This window comes from Phoca vitulina, unplaced genomic scaffold (genome assembly GCF_004348235.1).
Source record: "Phoca vitulina isolate PV1807 unplaced genomic scaffold, GSC_HSeal_1.0 scaffold18, whole genome shotgun sequence".
NCBI classification, from domain to species: Eukaryota; Metazoa; Chordata; class Mammalia; order Carnivora; family Phocidae; genus Phoca; species Phoca vitulina.
The window spans coordinates 725253-746274 of NW_022589721.1; the positions used below are offsets into that span (position 1 = coordinate 725253).

A 21022-nucleotide genomic window follows, 5' to 3' on the forward strand; every position below is an offset into this window, starting at 1 on the left:
TGCAACCAGTGATGGGAACTATCGCTTGCTCCAGAATTCCCCTGCATCATATGATAACTTCTGCCCATTCCAACTTCCTTCCCTCGAATCAAGTGAGGATGGCTACTACCATGCTCTTTTCATCTGCCCTTGACCTACAGCATTCCGTTTTTGTACAGCAGCCAGAACGACAATTCTAAAATTTGAGCACGACACACTACACCCCTCCTGAAACCCCTTCCACAGCTTCCTCTTACTTTTGGGCAACCTCCTTGTCATGTCCTATAAAGCCCTTCATCATCTGAGGCCCACCTACTTCTCTAGCTTTGTTTCTCATCTCTGTACCACTGTCCATGCTCCAACTACACTGCACTTCCTTCAGCTTCTCCTTCCTTGCCACTTCCCTGCTTTCATACACACTGCTCTCTCCCTCTGCCATGATTACCCCTCTTCCCTTCCCCACTCACTCTACCTGACTAACTCCTACTTGTCCTTCCATTCTACACTCAAGTGTCCCTTCCTCAGTCAGCCATCTGCTCCCCTTGACCATCTTAAGTTCCCCTATTTACAATTCCAAAGAAGCCGGCACTTTTCTGTAATATCATGCACGCAACTACTAATTCAGTAGATCTTGTCTTGCCTGTGAGCCCAGGGATCACGTCTGTTTTGTTCACAGCTATAACCTTATGCCTCGCCCAGCCCCTGGTCTCACAGTAAAGCTTAATAAATATTTAAACAGTAAAAGAATTTCTAAACTCATTTCTCACCCCTTAGCTTTCTAACTCATCTTTTGATTCATGCTGCTAATTTAATAGACTTCCTACTTTCCTACCACGTATCATTGATTGTTAAGATTCACTGATGGTAAGAGACAATGCTGTTTTATATAACAACAAGGAAGAAAAAAACAGCTGCACATTAAACTGTGATACACTATGATTTAGAACTTTTATTTCATACTTATTGAAAGAGCTCTATTGGACTTATGTAAGGCCTGCGTTTTATCATATCCATAAAAAAGGAAAACATGAAAAGTGGAATAAATTGGTTAGGTATGCAAATTTACTTTGGTTTAGGTATTCACATTCAGAAGCCACTCTATGAATCACATTTGACACAATATTCAGGGAGTGTGTTTTCCCGCACAATATTGTCCTCTCTGCCACCAAGAGCTTTAGTAATGCAGCATTTCCTAAAAGAGTGCTCAAGTATTGTATTCGGGATTTTCTTCTAAGCTTCTGATAGTTATCCACAAGTGTTGGCAAGAAAATCTTACTAATAGATGCCAGAAGATTTCAGTCAACACCGAGGACTTGCATTCCTTTCTCAGATGGTCATCAAATGGATCACTGACTGAAACAATAGGGGTTTCAGTTGTCTTGTCAGTCTACCAGAACTACCAAGTTCACACACGCCCAAGCGATGCAATTATAGCACAACTACCACCTGACCAACTGCAACAAAAGATGCTTTTGGTTGTAGGCACATTCTGGTACCAGAGTTTCAAAATGTGAGAAAAATAAAACTTGTCTTAGAATCAATGAAATATGAGAGGTTAAAAAAAGACCTAAGAGAACTTAGGAAAGTTCATAAAAGGAAGAATGCAAATTCATTCTCTCTCTCTCTCTCTTTTATACACTCAAACACACACACACACACACACACACACACACACACACGGTCAAAAGCATGACCAGAAATGTTGACCAGTCACACACTGAAGTAGGGAGATGAGTGCTCAAGGCACTGGGCTGACAGTGGGGGTTAAATTTAGCCCCCCTCCTCCAGCCAGGCCCTGACACAGGTGCTTCCCCAATGGACTAAGAAGGCATTTCCTGACTTTCCACTAGCCCAGCCACCCCCTCATGGACAGAGTCCTCCCCGAGGTGTGTCCTTTCCCCAATGACTTTTTAACCTATTAAAATACCTCTTTTTTTTTTTTTGCTTCTTATTCTGTGTGTATGATTAAAAAAACAAGAGAGAAATCTACCCACTTACAAACTTTTAGCTGTATAATAGTGTTGTGAACTACAGGCACAATGTGGTACAGCAGATCTCTAGAACTTGTCCATCTTGTATAATTGCAACTTATATCCATTGAACAGCAACTTTCCTTTTCCACCTCCCTGAGCCTCTGGCAGCCATCACTCTACCTTCTGCTCTACAAGTGTGACTACTTTAGACACTTCTTATAAGTGGAATCACGAAGGACTGGCTGGTTCATCCATGTTGTTGCAAATGACAGGATTTCCTTCTTTTTAAAGGCTGAATACTATTTCATCATATGCATAAATCATGTAAAATACCATCTTTAAGACCACCAAGAAAGGAAAATTCTTAGAAATGTGCCATCACATTAGAGCAGAGCAGACTACAGCTCCCTCATCCCCAGGCCAGCATTCCAGGGTCTTGGGGTCTCGATTTACAAATGTTCAACCATGGCAGGGAAAAGCAGCAGAAAAGAGATACCACCAGAGAAGCCAGTGGGCCTCTCTGTACGCCAGTTTCCTCATCTGTAAAACAGTCATATTTAGGGTCCCAGAGATTACACACTCAAATGGGAGTTTTAATGAAGGGGATTATTTACAAGTCATGGACAGGGTTAAGGAAAACTGCCAAAGGATGGTGAAGTGGGTACCTCCTAATGTCCAAATCCAAGGAGAAGCCAAAGGGCAGGTAAGCCCACAGATGTGATCCTTGGAGATCAGTGTCCCAGGGCTCAGAACAACGTGGAGTAGGGGGAAGACTAGATCTGGGAAGACAGGGAAGACCCAGCACACATCATCTCTGAGTTCCCATAAAATTCCAATATTCTATGACCATTTTGGTACAGAATTAAGCTTTGCCACAGCAAGAAAAAAATTCTGTTTACTCCAAAGATTTGAGGATAATCCACCAGGATGCATTTTCTCATCATTCTGTGTGCTTAGCTCAGATAACAGCACTCATTTATTGCTCTTGGAAACAGCTCAGATTGAGAACATCGTACTAAACAGTCCCTGTTTTCCTTTAACTGAGCTCTTACAAATGTAGCAGGATTCGGCTTTGAGCTAGTAATTGATGTTTCCCCCTCCTCGTCTTATCCCCTGAGACCCGCCCCCCCTTTTCCAGAAGGAGGATCCTGTAGTGTCCACCGCCTCACAGAAGAGATGTTCCAGCAGGAGCAGAGAAAATGGTTTTGGCTTTTGAAACCCCAGCACTTAGTCTCAGAGCACACACAACAGAGCCAGAGCAAAGCTTACCACCTCCTCCCGCCCCCCCAACCCCACACCCAGACCATTATTTTGTTGGGGGAAAGTGTAGAGAGAAAGGACTAAGCAGACATTATGTTTCCTGAGCACAAGGCTCCCAAATCCTTTCCCCACAAGCTGAGACAGTAAACGGTAAGTTTCCCTCTTCTCACTTAAACTCATTTTCAAGTCTCCCATGCATTCCCTGGCTGGGCCAGGCTCCAGGGACTACCTTGCCCACCCCACGCCCGCCCTCCAGTGGCAGCGAAGTCTGCAGGTCTCAGGAGTCACAGGGGTGCTCAGTCCTAGGACACTAGTGTGAGATTTTTAATTTCAAGAATCAAGGATCCTTTCAAAAGTTTCATTTTGATAAATGATCGCTTCTGGAGAAGTTCCTGGTATCATCCGTTCCAAGGGCTCAGGCAAAGATGCTGACCAGTTTCTAGCATCTCTCCTTTCCTGAACTCAGAGGCAAGGCCATGCTCCAAAGTGCATGGGGCTTTGCTGTAACTGTTCTGCAGACATCCAGCTGGGCAGCGCTGGCCATTAGAGAGATATCACACAGTGCCATGAAAGCTCTCTCAGAAGAAAGGGGAGTCACACTGGGTTAGAATGAAGACCCATTTGGAAAAAAACAAAAATAAGTTTGCTGAGTAAAACATGTTGTTTCTTCTTTCAAAGGAGTTATGTTATTTCCAAGTGGCTTCATAATGTGAAAAAAGACTAACTTCTGGCAAATAAACTAAAAGGAAGAGGGAGGCTGCCATTCTGCCCATCTGGAAGGGGAAGTCAAGGGGGGCTGGAGAGTTCAATAATTATCTGGATGACTGTGGCCAAATTGTTTAACCTCTCTGTGTCTCATTTTTCTCATGTGCAAAAATGCCAGGGTTCAGATTAAGTTAATTACTGAGGTCCCTTCCAACTCTAAGAATATATGACTTTCAAGCGGGAAAGGAACTTCCCAGTTCAGAGTCCAAGGATTTGCTATTGAAAAATGAAGCAAAGAAAGAAGAAAGAACTACCATTATCAGGCAACGAGGCCATAGTCTGACAAATAACAGAAAAGAAGTGCTCTGTGGATCCTGTCACTTGACATGTTATAGCTGCATTCCCATCTTGGATGATACCATACAAATGGGCTATTCCATGCATCTCAAGAATGTCCCAACCATATTAGGAATTCTCCTAAGTGGCTCCTCTGTGACATTACACAGTACTGTTCCTGACATGGCCATTTCAGTCAGCTTCAGACTCAACTCTAGATGAAAATATTATAGTTGGATGATTTGTCAAGTGCTAAGTCTAATCCTTGCAGCTCTTTTTTCAGAGTCCTTAAAAAGAAGAGTGCCAGATGTTATACTTGTATATTTAATGGGAAACTGAATGGGAAAAAACAAAACGCAGCAAGCCTAGTTGTAATATTTAACTGTTTTTGAAAACCCACCATCTAAACATACCAAAAATAACATATTTTCAAAACTATGACAAAGTCAAATGTCTCTCAAATACAAAAAAATAAGACTGTCATGAGCCATTCAGAATAAAGCAATCTGTCAGTTGTAAAATGCAAGTACTCCTTTATAAGTTTGCATGCTTCCAACTCTTTCAATAAATACCACGTTAACATATCAAAAATATTCAGAGAGAATTTCATCTAAGTCAGAAAACACTAACTAATTAGTCACTTGGGTAACATCAGGGTGGATCTCCCACAAGCACTTAGCACTTATCAGGGATAAATAAACTCATCATCTATTGCCCCAAACTGTTCCCCTCTTGATATCCCTTTCCACTTATCACACAAGCCAGGAACCTGAACATTATTTAACACTCCTCCTCTCATCAATAACCAAATTCTATAGATTGTGCCTGCTGAGCATCTTGGTCCCCTGTTCTCTATCCCTACTGCCACTGCCTAGGTCAAGCCTTCACCCCCTATCTACTGGACAATTGCAAGGTCTTTTAGCCTTCAATGCCTTCAATTAATTCATCCATCCTTGCCATTCATATTTTTCAAATACACATTTGATATGTCATTCCCTTAATCATACCCACTCTTCAATGGGTTACTTAGAGGAAGAATTTAAAATTCAACATGGTGGCTCCCCCTCATACTCCATTCTCCAGCCTTGTCACACTGCTTACAGTTTTCCATTGATGGTGGTATCCAGGTCTCTGTGTTCTCTAACCAACCAGCCCCTCCCCATCCCACCTCCAAAAGTGTCCATCTAACAATTCTGCTTCTTTCAATATGAAAACTCCTCCCTGGGACAACGCAGTCTGTCCCCTACCTCTCTCTTCACCTGACACTACCCTCCTTCTGCATTGCTCAGCTCCAGCTGTACCAGCCCTCTGGAGGGTCTGCTTCCCTCCTCCGGGCAGCCATTTGCACATATGGTATGCCCTTTTCTAACTACTCTACACTTGCCTAACTTGAACTCATTCTTTGGGTTTCAAGTTCAATGTGACTCTGAGAGACCTTCCCTGACCTCCCAAAAGAAAATCTGGTTCTTCTGCTACATACTTTGTAGGCTACTATTCTTTTCCCTTATCATAGCTGATGGTTATATGTCTATTATTGTGGTTATTAATTCCAAGTCCATCATCCTCTGTGAAATAGAGATGGTCAGGTCCAAAGTTTACTCCCAAAGGCTAGCAAGGTGTCTAGCACACAATAAAAGTTTCTCAACCAATTCATGGTACTGCCAGCTTCACTTACTTTACAAAAGTTTATTCTGTTCTTCTCCAAGCCCCCCATCTTCAAGCTACTGGGTTGGGTGGGCAATAAGGAGGAACCTTGGCCTTTCTAAAGCCTTAGGACCAACTTCCAAAGCACCCACCTTTCCTCCCCCCTCTCCTTTACTCCAGCCCCTAAACTCATCTCAGATTCTTTATCACTCAATTATAAAAAGCAAGGAGCAGACCTGGCAAAGATGGACTTTTCTTTAGAGAATCGGAGAGGAAGAAGAAACTTGAGTAGGGAAAAGCAAAACTCTCTGAGGAAGAGATGGAGCAGAATTCCAAACATTGCATGTTAACAGTATGTGTTGCTTACATGCACACATTGCACACACACACACACACACACACACAGAGGCAGAGAGACTGCAGGATTAAAAGAGGTAGAAAAACACAATGGATCAAATGGCTTCTGGATCCAAAACCTGCTTAAAAACATTTCAATATGGACTGTATATTAGTGATTTTGGAATTATTGTTAATTGTCTTGGGTATAATCATGACATTGCAGTTTGCAGAATTATGTCCCTATTCTCAGGAGAAGCATGTGGAAGTATTTAAGGGGTGGGGAGTATCATGATGTTCTTAATCTATATTCAAGTGGATCAGGAAAAGAATGTGTATATTTATAGATCAATCTTGCTTAAACACAAACTTAATCCAGTGTGGGTATCTATGGAACAAGCAAGAGAGAGAAAGCACCCAGAGCAAAATGAAGAAATTGTGACTATGTACTCTTCTGTCAACTTTTCTGTAGGTTAATTTTAAAAGTAAAAAAGAATGAAAAATAAATAAATAAGGAAGAAAATAAAGTCCCTTTTATGTGTGCACTAAATAGTCTCCTTTGAAGTTCTAAGTGCATTGACCTAAGGGGGAACAATGCCCACAGCCCTTCATGTTGAGAGAGATTGTTCATTAAACCCTCAGGGAACCCAGCCTTCTGATGGAAAAGTAATAGCTTTTGGGCAGTGCCAGCAGAAGGATAGGCCTGGGAAGAATCAAACTAATCTCTTCAGAATTTCCTGATGGCCTCAGCACGGTGGCCCCTGCACAACGCAGTCTCCTTTCTGTGAACTTCTTTGCCCTTATACCGCCCCTCCTGATAAATGACCAGAGATTCAACATGGGTATGAATGAAGTCCTAATCATCCAGTTACTTATTCTAAGAGTGACTACTTAATTTATTATTCAAGTGAAGATACTTTGGAGAATAAAAGGGGATGCTAACCAGACAGGGTGCTAGGACTGTCCCAGGAAAACTGGAACTATCTCAGGAACATTTGGATATATGGTCATCCTATTTATCTTCCATGAGCAGGTATATTAGACAAATACATAAATGATGGCAACAGCAATATTAATTTAACCATATAACAAAATAACACAAAGAAACTGCCATCCACAAATTGCTTGGGAGTTCAAAGGTAGGGATAAAGTAGTTCCTTTGGAGGAATCAGGAAGAAATTCATGAAGGAGAAGCATTTCAAATTGGCCTTAAAACAATAATTGTATTTCTGTACATAAAGATGGAAGGGAAGGTCATTCCAAATGGAAAGAATTGTTTGAGCAAAGGCCAAAGTAGGAAAGCATGAGGGTATACCAGGGAAATGGAAGCAATCTAATGTAGCAGATCTGAAGAGGTGTCCATAGGAAAGACAGGAGATGAGCCTGGAGAGGTAAATTGAAACCACAGTGAAAAGTGTGTACTCAGTCTGCTAGGCAACAGAGAGTCATTGAGCGTTTTTAAGAAGGACACTAATAAGGCTGTGGAGGGCCTTGAATGTCAAGCTAAAGACTTAAGGCCAGAAAATCAGATAGATCTTTTATTGAACAGTCTCCTACAATAAGAACACCCATAAGTGTAAACCCATATTAGCCAGTCTGCAAATATGAATGATATAAACCAAAAGAAAATTGTCACAGTCACTGGTATCATAAGCTTCTTAAAAACCACCTTTATTCTCTCTTGTGGGTAGTTCTGTTTTTGTCTGCTGGGTCAAGTATTACTTAAGTCAAATTTTCTCAGGAGCCCTGTTTCCCGAAAGCCAGTGTCACAGAAACAGAAATGAGAGAGTTAAAATGTTCAGAATTGTCCAAGCCCAAGAAGATGAAAACTGAAAGCACAGCACTTGTGTTAAAGGAAAAGCAGTTACCAAAAGAGGAGGATTGTGATAAGTTTCCTTTGAAGATGGGAAATTACATTTTGAAGGCAAAGCTAATTTTAATGCAAGTTCTTCTACCCCATACAAAAAAAGCCTGAGGCAATCTCATATTTAATAAAATTAATTAAATTTCTCCCCAAAGGTTAATTTATAGATATTTATTTCGGGGGGAATAATTAAAAGACAATGTTTCAACTGTTTTCAATTTTATACCAGATATTTGACTAGACAAGAGAACATGCCTCATAGAAGAATACGTCATTCCAGAGAAAACTATGAATAGCAAATCTTTCCGGAAAAGGTGAACAACACCGGCAAAGCAATCTCATTTCCAAAGAGAATGGCCCAACAGGAAGCCAGTGCTCTGGTCCCTAAATACAAAGCCTAGAATATTTGTAAACAGAAAGCACATATTCCCTTTCTATAGAGCATGTGCCCTGTTCAAAAACTATTCCCTGGTCAGTTTAGGCCATAAATGAATGAAGAAGAGGCTGGTCTAGAAAGTAATTCTTGAATTTGCAATCCATGGAATTTTATATCTACAAGGACATCCAGGGAAAGTAAAGAGGAGCCAACTTTAAAAGGCTGCCACTGGACTTTGAGCTTTCAAAAAGATAATTGCAACTAAATGCAGCCCATCATATGTGCCTACATCCATAAGTCACACAGGCATATATACCTATGGAGGATGAAAGGGGACAAATTCATTATTTTGAAATGTGATAAATAAAGAAGAAGAACCGAATATTTTTCTTGTCTCTCCTATATGAACTATAAACCACTGGGTGACCAAAAAGTAGAGGAAGGGAAACAATCCTTTATAAAAGTATTCCTCCTGATAAATGGGGGAAAAAAAATAGTCTCAACTAGAATATCACCATTTTACCAATCCCAATAAATAAGTAAATCTAAGCATTGAGCATCAACAGTCATTAGCAAGACAGATATTATGCACTTCCTGATGGAAGAACACTCCTCTGATATTGTCAAAAAATTGTATCTGCGTCTGATCAAACCTTGAAATCCAGCTACCACATTGCAGGAAAGAGAAAAGTCAGAGAAACACAGTGAAATGTATCAGAACTATGCAATCAGCAAAATCCAGACTGTGAGAAACTCTACAGGTCAGAGCGCTCGATTCATCCACACCCAAACTATACAGAAAAGAAAAAGATAGAGCAGGAATCTATATGAAAAGAAAGGTGCATCAATTTTTTAAACGAGTGAATATTTCTGAAAGTATTATCTAGTGATACACATTTGGGCGATTGCTATACAAGTCTGAATAATGGTCACTTATGAAGGAAAGTAGAGGGTCTATGATGGAGAATGGGCACATGGAAAGGACTTCTGGAGTAGGTGGCAAATTTCTATTTCCTGACTGAGTGGTCATTACAAATATTTTTGCCTTATGAACATTTATTAAGCTATATATTTGATTTGGAAGGGGGAGTGTCTTCCTGTGCTTTGTTTTACAATAAAGTTGATTAAATTTTAAAAAAGAAGAAAGAAATTTCCAGTAAACTCCCTGGAAGCATGAAAAAGCATCTAAAGAACCACCCAATATTTTCCAAATTTGGGGGAAGTATGATAGGTAAATAAGGCAATAATGATTCCTATTGGGGCTAAAATCTACTCAGTACATTTCTACAATCAATACTAGAAAAAAATCAACTAAAAAGGAATATAGTTCAACTAGGAAAACTGGAAAAAAATACGTTCACTGATACATAGAACTCTGTGAACTCCATTCCCAATGAACTTCCCTGTGATCCCCAAAAGTGTTGGTAGCCCATCTTCCATGTACAAGAAAGGATAGTGTAACAATCCAGGGGCAAACCCTATGTAAGAATCACAACTTAGAATACTAGCATTTTGGAACAAAATTAGCCTTTTCGGCTAATTTTCTCCCTCTGAGAAATAGCTGATACTTACCCTTGAAAGCTGGTTCCTAGGCTCTTGGGGAGGTAGGACTCCTGGCCTTGGACACCTGATGACCACATGACCTGAACTGCCCAGGATAAACTGTGTCATTTGAACCACTAAGCTATAAAATCAGGTTAAGGGGCGCCTGGGTGGCTCAGTCGTTAAGCGTCTGCCTTTGGCTCAGGTCATGATCCCGGGGTCCTGGGATCAAGCCCCGCATCGGGCTTCCTGCCCTGCGGGAGGCCTGCTTCTCCCTCTCCCACTCCCCCTGCTTGTGTTCCCTCTCTCACTATCTCTCTCTCTGTCAAATAAATAAATAAAATCTTAAAAAAACAAAAAAACAAAAAAAAAACACAAAAAAACCCCACAAAAACTTAAAATAAAATAAAATAAAATAGGGGAGCCTGGGTGGCTCAGTCGTTAAGTGTCTGGCTTCGGCTCAGGTCATGATCCCAGGGTCCTGGGATCGAGCCCCACATCGGGCTCTCTGCTCGGCCGGGAGCCTGCTTCTCCCTCTCCCACTCCCCTTGCTTGTGTTCCCTCTCTCGCTGTGTCTCTCTCTGTCAAATAAATAAAATCCTTAAAAAAAAATAAAAATAAAATAAAATAAAATAAAATCAGGTTAAGTGCAGCCACACTGTCACCAAGTGGAAGTGATATGTAAGATGGGTCTGTCGCATGTCCTGAAGGTTCAAATAAGTTGCATGATTAGGTGACTCAGATTTCGACAGCCACATACTCCTGCTACATTGCTTTCTCTCAACCCACACATATGACCTCATGAGGAATTCCCTGTAACCAGTTGATGGTGGAAAAAAAGACTCAGGCATATTTTACAGATGATTCTCCGTTATATATCAGCACTTGCTGGAAGTAGGGGTGGACCTGAAAAATAGTGGAGAAAGAAAATCTTCCCAATTGGTAGAACTTCACAGTATATCTGGATATCCACTTTTTCTAGACTGAAAGATGCCAGAAGTACAAATCTATACTAACTCATAAATAGTGGTTAATGATTTGGCCAGATGGTCAGAGGATTAGAAAGAAGAGAATTAAGAGATTGGTTAAAAGGAGGACTGAGGAATAGGTATATGCATGACCCTTTGGAATGGGCAAAAGGTATGAAGTATTCATATCTCATGTGCATACTCTACTACAGAGCAGGAAGGTAGCCAAGGTAACACATTCTGAGGATGTCAGTCAGCCTTCTTTTCTCATCTACCCTAGTGCTTTACCCAAGGACTTCTCTTTAGAGTGTCCATGCAGCAATCAAGCCGCTTATGCATAGACTCACCAAGGCAAATCTGGCTCCCACCATTACTGAGTACTCAACCCTCCAAGAGCAGAAGCCAACAGTGAGCCCTGATAGATGAGCTAGCCATCTGATGGGGGTTGATTTACATTGGTTCCCTTCCGTCATGACGGGGACAAAGATTTGTCTTCACTGGAATAAGCACATTCTGGATATGGATTTGCCTTTTGCAAGCACCACCATCCACATACTTAGACAATGCCTTGTTTTCCATCATAGTCCCCCTCATATTTCTTCTGGCCAAGGCAACTTCTCAATGAAGGAAGTACAGCAACTGGCTAGGAACACATAATTCTATGGTCTTGCCACCTACTCCATTGTTCAGTTGCCGCTGGCCTGACAGAATGGGGGAAGCACCTACTGAAGGCTCAATTATGTCTCTCACGGGGAGATAACACCTTGAAACTTTATGGCACTACCTTACAGGACGCAGTATACACTTTGAATCAACAACCCATAGAGAATATTATTTCTTCCATAACTAGGATACTTAAGCCTGGAAACCAAAGGTTAAAGGTGGAGAATCTGCTCCTATTATTACACCTAAAAACCTAATCACAACGATTTTGTTTCTTGGCCCTGAGATTTGGGGCTCCGCTAGTTTAGAGTTATTAGTTCTCAAGGGAAAATTTTTCCTTGTGGGCACAAGAATGGTTCCACTGAACTCAAATTTGAGACTGCCCCTGGACATTTTAGACTCCTCATGCCATTGAACCAACGGACAAAAAAAAGTTTTACTGTATGAACTGGGGTGATTGGTCCCAATTATCAAGATGAAATAGGCTTGCTGCTGAACAATACAGGCATGTCTGTAATCCAGAGGATTCTCTGGGGTTCCATTTATTACTTCTATGTCTAGTAGTTAAGTTAATAGAAGATTTTACCAGACCAATAAAGGAGGGATGTCTAAGGACAGATTCTTCAGTTGTAAAGATTTGTGTCAACCCACCAGAAAAAGAATTTTTACAAAGCAAAGGGCTAGTTAAGGAGAAAGAAACGTGGAAATGGATAAGGCAAGAAGGAAAATATATAGCTATATAGATAGAGATAGAGAGAGAGACAGAGATAGACCTATATATGTAGATCTTATGTCTGTATGCAGATAGATACAGACATACACCATAGATATCAATTATGGCTTAGGATCAGTTACAGAAGTGAGAACTGTAGCAGCTACGTGTGTTTTCTTTCTTGTTCTTCACGTTCGTATTTTGTAATACAGAAATCATCTTCCCCTCTTTCCTTTTCCCTATGTCATATAAGGAATGTTGGTTGAGAGTTCACTGTACAATTTAGCTTTTCCGTGTTATAAAATAAATAGGATTTGGGCTCACCTATGAACAAAATTAACACCATCCCAGTATGGATACACTGACTGTGGAATTTTGTATCTCCCTTATCAGGGAAAGAGTGAGTATGCCTTCAGTTATGAAAGGGATAGAGCATCCACAGAAGCATTATAATGCTACTGTTCTTGTTGTCTAAGTTTAGATGGGGGCAGAAGGCTGTGTATGTCTCAGAAGAGACAGACGGGTGGACTGTGCTTAACAGTCCTTGTTCTTGCTCAATTCCACATTCTCTCTTCTATGTACCCTCCTCTGACAGCACACCACATTTCTCAGACTAACTCACCAACTGACTTCCTGTGGGGTTCTCTCAACTGGGGCACTAGCAGGAGAATGGAAAACAAGAAGGGAGAAGCAGTGGCAGTAGCAACGATGGCCGGCTCACGTGGGTGTCTGGGTTCCTGCGCAGCCATTTTGGTTCTAACAGCAGAAGTGAACTATAAGCCAACTGTGAACAGGGACTGTCTTATACTTCCATGTTCTCTACAGTGCCTGGCCTAAGGCAAAGCTCATAGTAGGCACATGGTTTTTTGGGGGTTTTCTTGTTATGGTGGTGGTAAAAACCACACAACATAAAATTTACCATCTTACGCATTTTTAAGTGCACAGTTCAGTAATGTGAAGTATATTCACACTGTGAAGCAGATCTCCAGAATGTTTTCATCTTGCAAATCCGAAATTCTATACCCACTAAATAACAACTCCCTTTTCCTCCTCCCCACAGCCTGTGGGAACCACCATTGTACTTTCTGTTTCTATGAATTTGACTGCTCTAGATAAGTAGTCACATGATTTAAAAAAAATTTTTTTTAACTGACATAATTGTAAAATCTCAAGAGTTGAGATTTAGCTCTGTGCACAGATCCTGCCTTTTTTACCTTAAATTCAGTAACCTCTATGTTTTTATCAATGGATCTCTGCTGGAAGAATCCCAGTGGCAGTTTTCAAATGCTGAGCCAACTATGGGTGGGCACTTCTTGTGATAAAAAAAAAAAAAGTTATTCTTTATATTAACTTAAAATGTTGAACCTCTTCTACCCATTGATCCAGAACAGAGCATGTTCCCTTCACCTTCCAAAGTTTACATGCTTTTGTGCTATTTTACAAATATGTTTTTATCAGGTATGTTTTAGCCTGCCATGAGACAGCAAGATTTGCATAGAGAAAGGCTGGAGAGTATCAACTGCTGTTAATATCCAACACTGGGCAACAGTGTAGCATGTAGCCAGAGGGAAGGCGGCGGAATTCAGAAACTAATTAAAACAGTGAATCGAGCTTGTTCCTGAGGTCTGTTGCACATCCCTGCCTTTAAAAATAAATATTCCACCACATGTTCACAGGATTACTGACAGTTTCCCATTAGGTGGCTACTTAGCAATTTAATAAACCAAAAGATTCTCTCCCAGGTAGCCATAATATTTACCGTGAGGCAAGGACGAAAACTGTGGCTAATGAAATTTCCCTGACAAAAACCTATCAATTCAAAATGATTTCTGAAGTTTCAGAGGCAAGATCTCATTCTTGCAGTGTTGCTAGAAACATTCATGGCAACCCTTCCCTGAATAATTTGCACAATACATTATTTATTTATACCACACATTTATACTGTTGCTATAGAAGCATAACCCAAAAAACAACAATAATGAAGAATTTGAAGAACACAGACACTGTGACAAAACATCTCTGATGGAAGATCAGACGCTGGACCAACCTTGCACGAAAACCTGACTACATGCTATCCACCTTGGACAACTGTCTTCACCATCTTCATCTTCATCATTGTTAAATGCACTCAATAGTTCTTTGATAAGAAGCACTTAATACTCTTTAAAAGAGAAATGTAAAAATAAGTAAAATCCAGGAAGCAATAATTTATAAAGAATAAATGTAAATTACAAATAAACAGATGGAAAAATATCTAGCTTGTAACCAAAGAAATGCCAGTCAAAAGAACATAAGACACTACTTTTGTCTGAACAAGTGAGGATTAAGCAGAAACAGACACTCTCAGTACTGCAGGTGGACGTGTACATTGGTACAACCTTTCAGAAGATAAATTTGCTAATAAATAACAGCAACCTTTAAAAGATTCATATCTTTTGGTCCAAAAACATTCTTTCCTGGAATAATGAGCTGTAGGGCACAACATAGGGAATACGGTCAATAATATTGTAATAAATATGTATGGTGACAGATGGTAATGAGACTTACCGTGGTGGTCACTTCATAATACATATAAATACCGAATCACTATGCTATACACCTGAAACTAATATTGTATGTCAACGATACCTCAGTAGAACAATAAATCAATTAAAAATTAACAAGTAATGAAAATAAAATGAGTACAAGAGTTTCATAATTTGTAATAATAAAAAATTGAAAACACCTAAATATCAAGCAATGGATCATAGAGTCAATAAATTATGGCTCACCCAGAAAATAAAATTCCTTGCAACCATTAATAAAAGCAAACGTTATACAGTATTTACTATGTGGCAGGCTCTATTCTAAGCAACTTATAAAAATATTAACTCATTTCATCTTTATTAAAATTCTATGATGTAAGTACTAACATTGTCCCCATTTTACAGAGAGAAAATTAAGTCACAGAAGTTAAGTACCTTGCTTAATTAGACCACCAAATTAGATAATGCTGAGCCAGTGTTCAAACTCAGGCAGTCCAATCTGACCCCAAACTCCATACGACAAACCATCATATCATTTTACTATAGAAGAATATTTAAAATCTCATTAAAAAAATCTCAAAATATACTTGTAGTAATTTTTTAAACGATGTTAACAAATCATTGTGTATAGGTATGTGTGTGTGCAATACCATCTACGTGCACGCCAGACTATCAATAGCTGTTATTGGAATTATGGGCATTTTTTTTACTTTTTTCTTTCTTCTATTTTTTCAATTTTATGTTTTATAATTAACATATATTAATTGCATTTATAATTAAAATACAAAAATGCTCTCAGTACCATCACTTAAGTATTCCTGATAGGCTACTGCCTTCGGCCTAGAACTTTAAGAGGATCCAATTTTTTTTTTTTTTAAAGATTTTATTTATTTATTTGAGAGAGAGAGAATGAGAGACAGAGAGCATGAGAGGGGGAGGGTCAGAGGGAGAAGCAGACTCCCCGCTGAGCAGGGAGCCCGATGCGGGACTCGATCCCGGGACTCCAGGATCATGACCTGAGCCGAAGGCAGTCGCTTAACCAACTGAGCCACCCAGGCGTCCCTAAGAGGACCCAATTTTTAACATGACTACTGACATGAATAAACTGAAGTGCTTCACACCTGTTTACCTCCTACTTGACCATGAGATGCAGTTGTTGTTGTTGTTAAATCTTCATGAAAACTACAGAATAAAGTATCCTGACCTCAACTGATAGCACTTTGTAAATAACCTCTTATATCCATAAAAGATTTTTATTATTTCGACACCTGAAGTTTCAAAGCACCCAACCTGTGTCCAAATAAAGTCTTTTTATTCCCCACCTTCACTCGCTAAGTGATCCGTGTTTAAATATCTGTGCAGATATTTAACTTCACAAACAAAATTCCCAGCCTGGGGAGGACAGCGTTGTTTACTCTAGAGCCTTCTGCCCCGTGACTTACCGGGATTTCCAGCTGGCCTTCGCCTTACTGTACTACACTGACCCTGGAGCTCCTCCATGCTAATTCCTGACTGAATCACTTTTGAGATTTAAACTGCCCCAGGAAAAGGGCAAATGAGATGTGACAGAAATTAAACCAGCACCTTCCCACATAGACCCTGCCTACACTGTACGGGAAGCAAACAATTGCCTATGGTCAGTGGTACACAGGCAGTAATTATATTCTCTCAAAGAACAATCTCTGCCCTGGATAAGAGATGTTGACCGCATAATACTGTGTGTGGGGCCTGCAGGGTCTGTAAGAAATAGGCGAGCCCATGAGCCTGCAGGAGCGGCTACATCAACTTTCACCAGGATCAAGGCTGAGGACTCCCTGGGCAATTTTCACCACTGGGCATTCGGTGGCCTCATTTGTTCTCATGGCAGTAAAGCCCCTAAAAGCCGCCAAACACAAGGGCTCCAGATTCTGCGGCACTAACCGGAACAGCACATAAATACTATTTGTATTTGGTGGCGTATCCATATTCATTAGTAACCCATGCCACAATTTTCTCACAATTTTCTCACTTCAGCAATGTTGCTGAGACCCTCCCATGGGCTCCAAAACCACAATGACTCTAAAGGGCAGAATTCTAGATGGCTCCCAAGATTCCCACCCCTAGGTGTACACACCTTATTGAGCGTGGGTGGAACCTATAAATATGATGGTATGGCCCCTTCTTCAATTAGGTTACATTACACGGCCAGTGGGGATGGAAGAGCCACTCCATCCTGGCCAACTAGAGAAACGGGAAGTCAGAAGGATGCCCTCCAGCTGGCCTGAAGAAAGCAAACACCTGTACTGCAAACTACCAATGCAAACCACGTGGCAAGGAGCTAGAGGTGGCCTCTGAGAGTGATCTCAGCCAACTGCTAGCAAGAAAAGAGAGACTTCAGTCCTCCAACTTAAAGGAAATGAATCCTGCCAACAACCAGTGAGCTGGGAAGATGACCCTGAGCCTCCGAGATCACAGTCCCTGCGGCCACCTTAATTTGACCCTGGGCAGAAGACCCAGCTAGCCTGTGCTCAACTCCCGAACCCCAGAAATTGTGAGAAAATAAATCTGTGTTGTTTGAAGCCCGGGCTCTTAAGTTGTGATAATTTGTCACACAGCAATAGAAAACTAATACATGACCACTGTGACATTGTCAGAACATATGTGCTGCTGATATTCTTTCTCAGACGTCCACTCTTCAGAAGGAATTCACATCTATGACATTCACCCCCAAGGAGAGTAATAACTGATATTTATATAACCGTTTGGAGATTATTTAACTTTCAGATCAACTTCATCTGAATTTTATATCATTAATCTGAGTGAGTTCGTGCAGTGGTGATTAGGAACAAAGATTCTGGGGCCAGGCTGCCTGGATTTGACTCTCTCTTCTGCCACTTATTCACTGCATGGGCTCACACCAGTTCCTCAACCTCTCGGTGCCTCAGTTTCCTCCCCTGTAAAACAGGGATATGATAATCCCTACCTCGTAGGGGCTTGTGGGGATGAAATGATTTTACATAAAGTCTAGCTCCTGGCAAGCACAGGGTAAGTGTCTAGTGTGACTGCTTTCAACGGCATATCTAAACACACTAGGGAAGCAAAGTTAGCTTTGTTCACTTCCCAATAGGAGATGCTGCAGGAACTGCAGCCTTGGGTTTTAAGAGGTTCTGCAACAGTGAGGTTGTGTGTTCTCCTGGAGAAAGGTAACCCAAAGCAGGGAAAGAATGGGCCTCCACCCTCTAGCTGATGTCCTGAGTAGAATGGGGGGAGCACAGGCAAGAAGGAATGAGCCTTTCTGCCCACCCCGAAAAGGACCACAGATCTGGGGACAAGCAGGAGAACCCTGGACTTGAGATGAGACAGACACAAGTGGGTTCCTGCCACCACAACGACTCACACGGCCTGTGCCACACGCATCCTGGAGCCCAGGTGGGCCGCCTGTGGTTTGATGCCACGTTCATCAGCTCCAACAGGTGTTCTTTCCAAGTGGACATGGTAATAGTACAACCATTAAAAGCATGTTCCCTAAATTCTTCTGGCCAGTGGGGGTGGGCACAGGAGGGCTGCCAATGCCTCCCAAGGTGCCGCCAGATCCGTAGGTGACAAAGACCGTAGTGGCCTTGTCAATGGGACTGCTCAAGGGGTACCCACCTTCATGCCACAGAGACAGACTCATAGGACACTTTGTAGGTCAAAGAGGACCCAAGAGAATTAAAGATACGTTTTCCCAGTGTGGCCTTTGTCCCATTAAAGTACCACCAACCAAAAACCTACTTAGTCATGCCTCATCTGTTTTACTAATTTCTCAATTTAAGTTTTAAAGTACTCCTGGTGTGGGGAGGGGGGCGGGGGGGGTATGAGCATCTGAGTAAGTATCTAATTCTCCCTCTGTGTGTGTGTGTGTGTGTGTGTGTGTCTGTAATAAATCCCCCCTCTTTTGTGTCCAGCCCTCACTTGCACAGCCCTCATGCCACACAGAGAGGCATGCCCAGTGTCCCTTTTCTATCCTTTTGGTACTTCCCCGTCACTCCTCCTCCTCCGCAACAAATCAATCATTGATAAAGTAAATGGAAAGCTATAGCTGAAAGTACTTTGCCTTATCTCCCAATTGCACAAAGGCATATTGGTTCGTTTCAGAGAGTATACCTTAATTTGCCCTGGAAGATGTCCTAAGAGATCCAAAAAGAGGTAAGAAAGTTCAAACGCCCGCAGGTTTTGTGCAACGAGCACACAGAAACAGTGTAATCTATGTGAAAATGAGCAAGCCTAGTTGACTTGCCTTTTAAAACGCTGTGCAGACCTAACAAAACAGCCAAACAAAAATCTCACAAGTGGGCCATGTATGTCCTGGAGCCACTAATTTGTAATGACCCCTGACCTAGATAGAGAGCAGGAGGCTCTTGCAAAGGCCAATTTGATACACGGAATGCAGACCTTCTGGCAAAGACGTGTGGAGCTCAAAGAGAAAGTCAAAGTAACTGGAACTTTCTGAAAATCGCCACCCTAGTTGATTTGCGAGCTCTAAATTCTCCACTTGACACAGCCTAGAAATCCAATGGAAGGCTGGAATAACAAACCAGTCTAAACACAAAAGGCCACAATCAAGAGGAAATGCCTCAGCTGCTGGCACCCAATTACCATTGAGATCTTGATAAAAGAAAAATGTTTCCTCTTTCTAAATAAAAAAATCCAACCACCTCCTGTGGTAGGGTGGGTTTCAAACCATTTCGTAGCAAGCTCCACTAATCAAGGCATTCCCTATTGGTAGGTCTGTGAAATAGTCTATTTTCCCTGGGAAGGATTCCCTGGTAACATCCCTAGGGAGCACACTTTGCTCTAGCAAAGTTTGATCTAGGCCTATTAGTACATAGAGCCCTCAGAGAGTTTCGTCTATTCATTATATGTGTCACAGAATGTCAAAACGGAAAATTTCCTCTCAGTTTAGAGATAAGAAACCCAAGACAGAATTTCAAAGTCCGTGTCCAAGAACTAGTTAGAAGACACAGCCCCCTCACCTACAACAAGAATATCAAAGTCAGAGATGAGATCAAAGCAACTGAGAAAAGGATTTGTGAGCAGGATGTATTTGGAGAGAGCAGTAAGTACATTAACCTGTGGGAAGGGGTGGGGGTGTCTATTCTCACTTCAAGCCTGGTAAAGGGCAAATCAACAGGACCACTCAGAGAGCTTGCCATGTGACTCCTGCATTACAGAAGTCATGGGGAACTGAAAATGCGGGGCGGGGGGAGGTAGACCTGAGCTGCCAACATGAGTTCAAGGAGAGGCAGCTGTGTTGGAATCTGGGTGGGCCTGAGATCATCTGCACAGAGGATGTCTGTGTGTTCCCCATGATGAGATGGAGATGGGGCCACTCACAGGAGTGCTGGTATGAGTTCATATTAGGTCTTGTCTTGCAGGGTTTCCTGGATGCTTGATGAAAGCTGCAGATGACTCCAGGTTCCTTGGGATGAAGGAGCACATGAAGAGCCAGAGTAGAGAGAGCATGCCATCTACATCAAAGCAGCTACAGAGGCAAGGGTCCCAATGATTAAGCAAGTGGGGTGGTGCTGGGGGTGAGGGAGCAGACAGGTTCTGAAAAATTCACAGAAACAGCCAGGCGAAAAAAAAAAAAAGTTAGCCTTAAACCCCTGCCAGGCTCAGAGAGTACAAATCTCCCCAACAGCAGTGGTATCAAGTAAAAACTTCGTGGCTCCCTTTATTTTTCTGTCCCAACAGGGAGGACTTGGACACAGTCACAGGGATGGGCAGAAGAAGTGAACCCAAGTGAAGGAGCCAACCACATTCCTTCTCCACGTGTTCTAGCAAAATACCTGCTGCAAACAAAATGCCACTCCAACAAAAATATCTCCTGATATTTATGAGATTTGCCGTCATCAGTGTGTCGAGAGCAAAATAGGAACACACAAGGAAGTCACATCAGTCACACCTGCTTATTCTTATTTTAACTTTACTTAGATAACTATAGGCATTTAACTGAATTCCCCAATTAATTCATGACTCATGTGAGTTCTTTACCCATTTCCATTTGAGGATAATATTTTACTGAAGTTTAAGCTTTGGAAACTCTTATTTAGCAAGAAAGAGCATTAGAGTTCTGGGTTTTGTTTAGTTGGGTTTTGTTGTTTTTTTTTTTTTTTTG

At 41.4% G+C, this 21022-nt stretch overlaps 1 protein-coding gene across 3 annotated transcripts in view; it reads right to left on the minus strand.

Annotated features, from left to right (window-relative positions):
• The window catches only part of NCALD (neurocalcin delta), a 372435-nt gene that overhangs the window by 256940 nt on the left and 94473 nt on the right, over nucleotides 1-21022 (minus strand). The gene's annotated exons all lie outside the window — the stretch shown is intronic.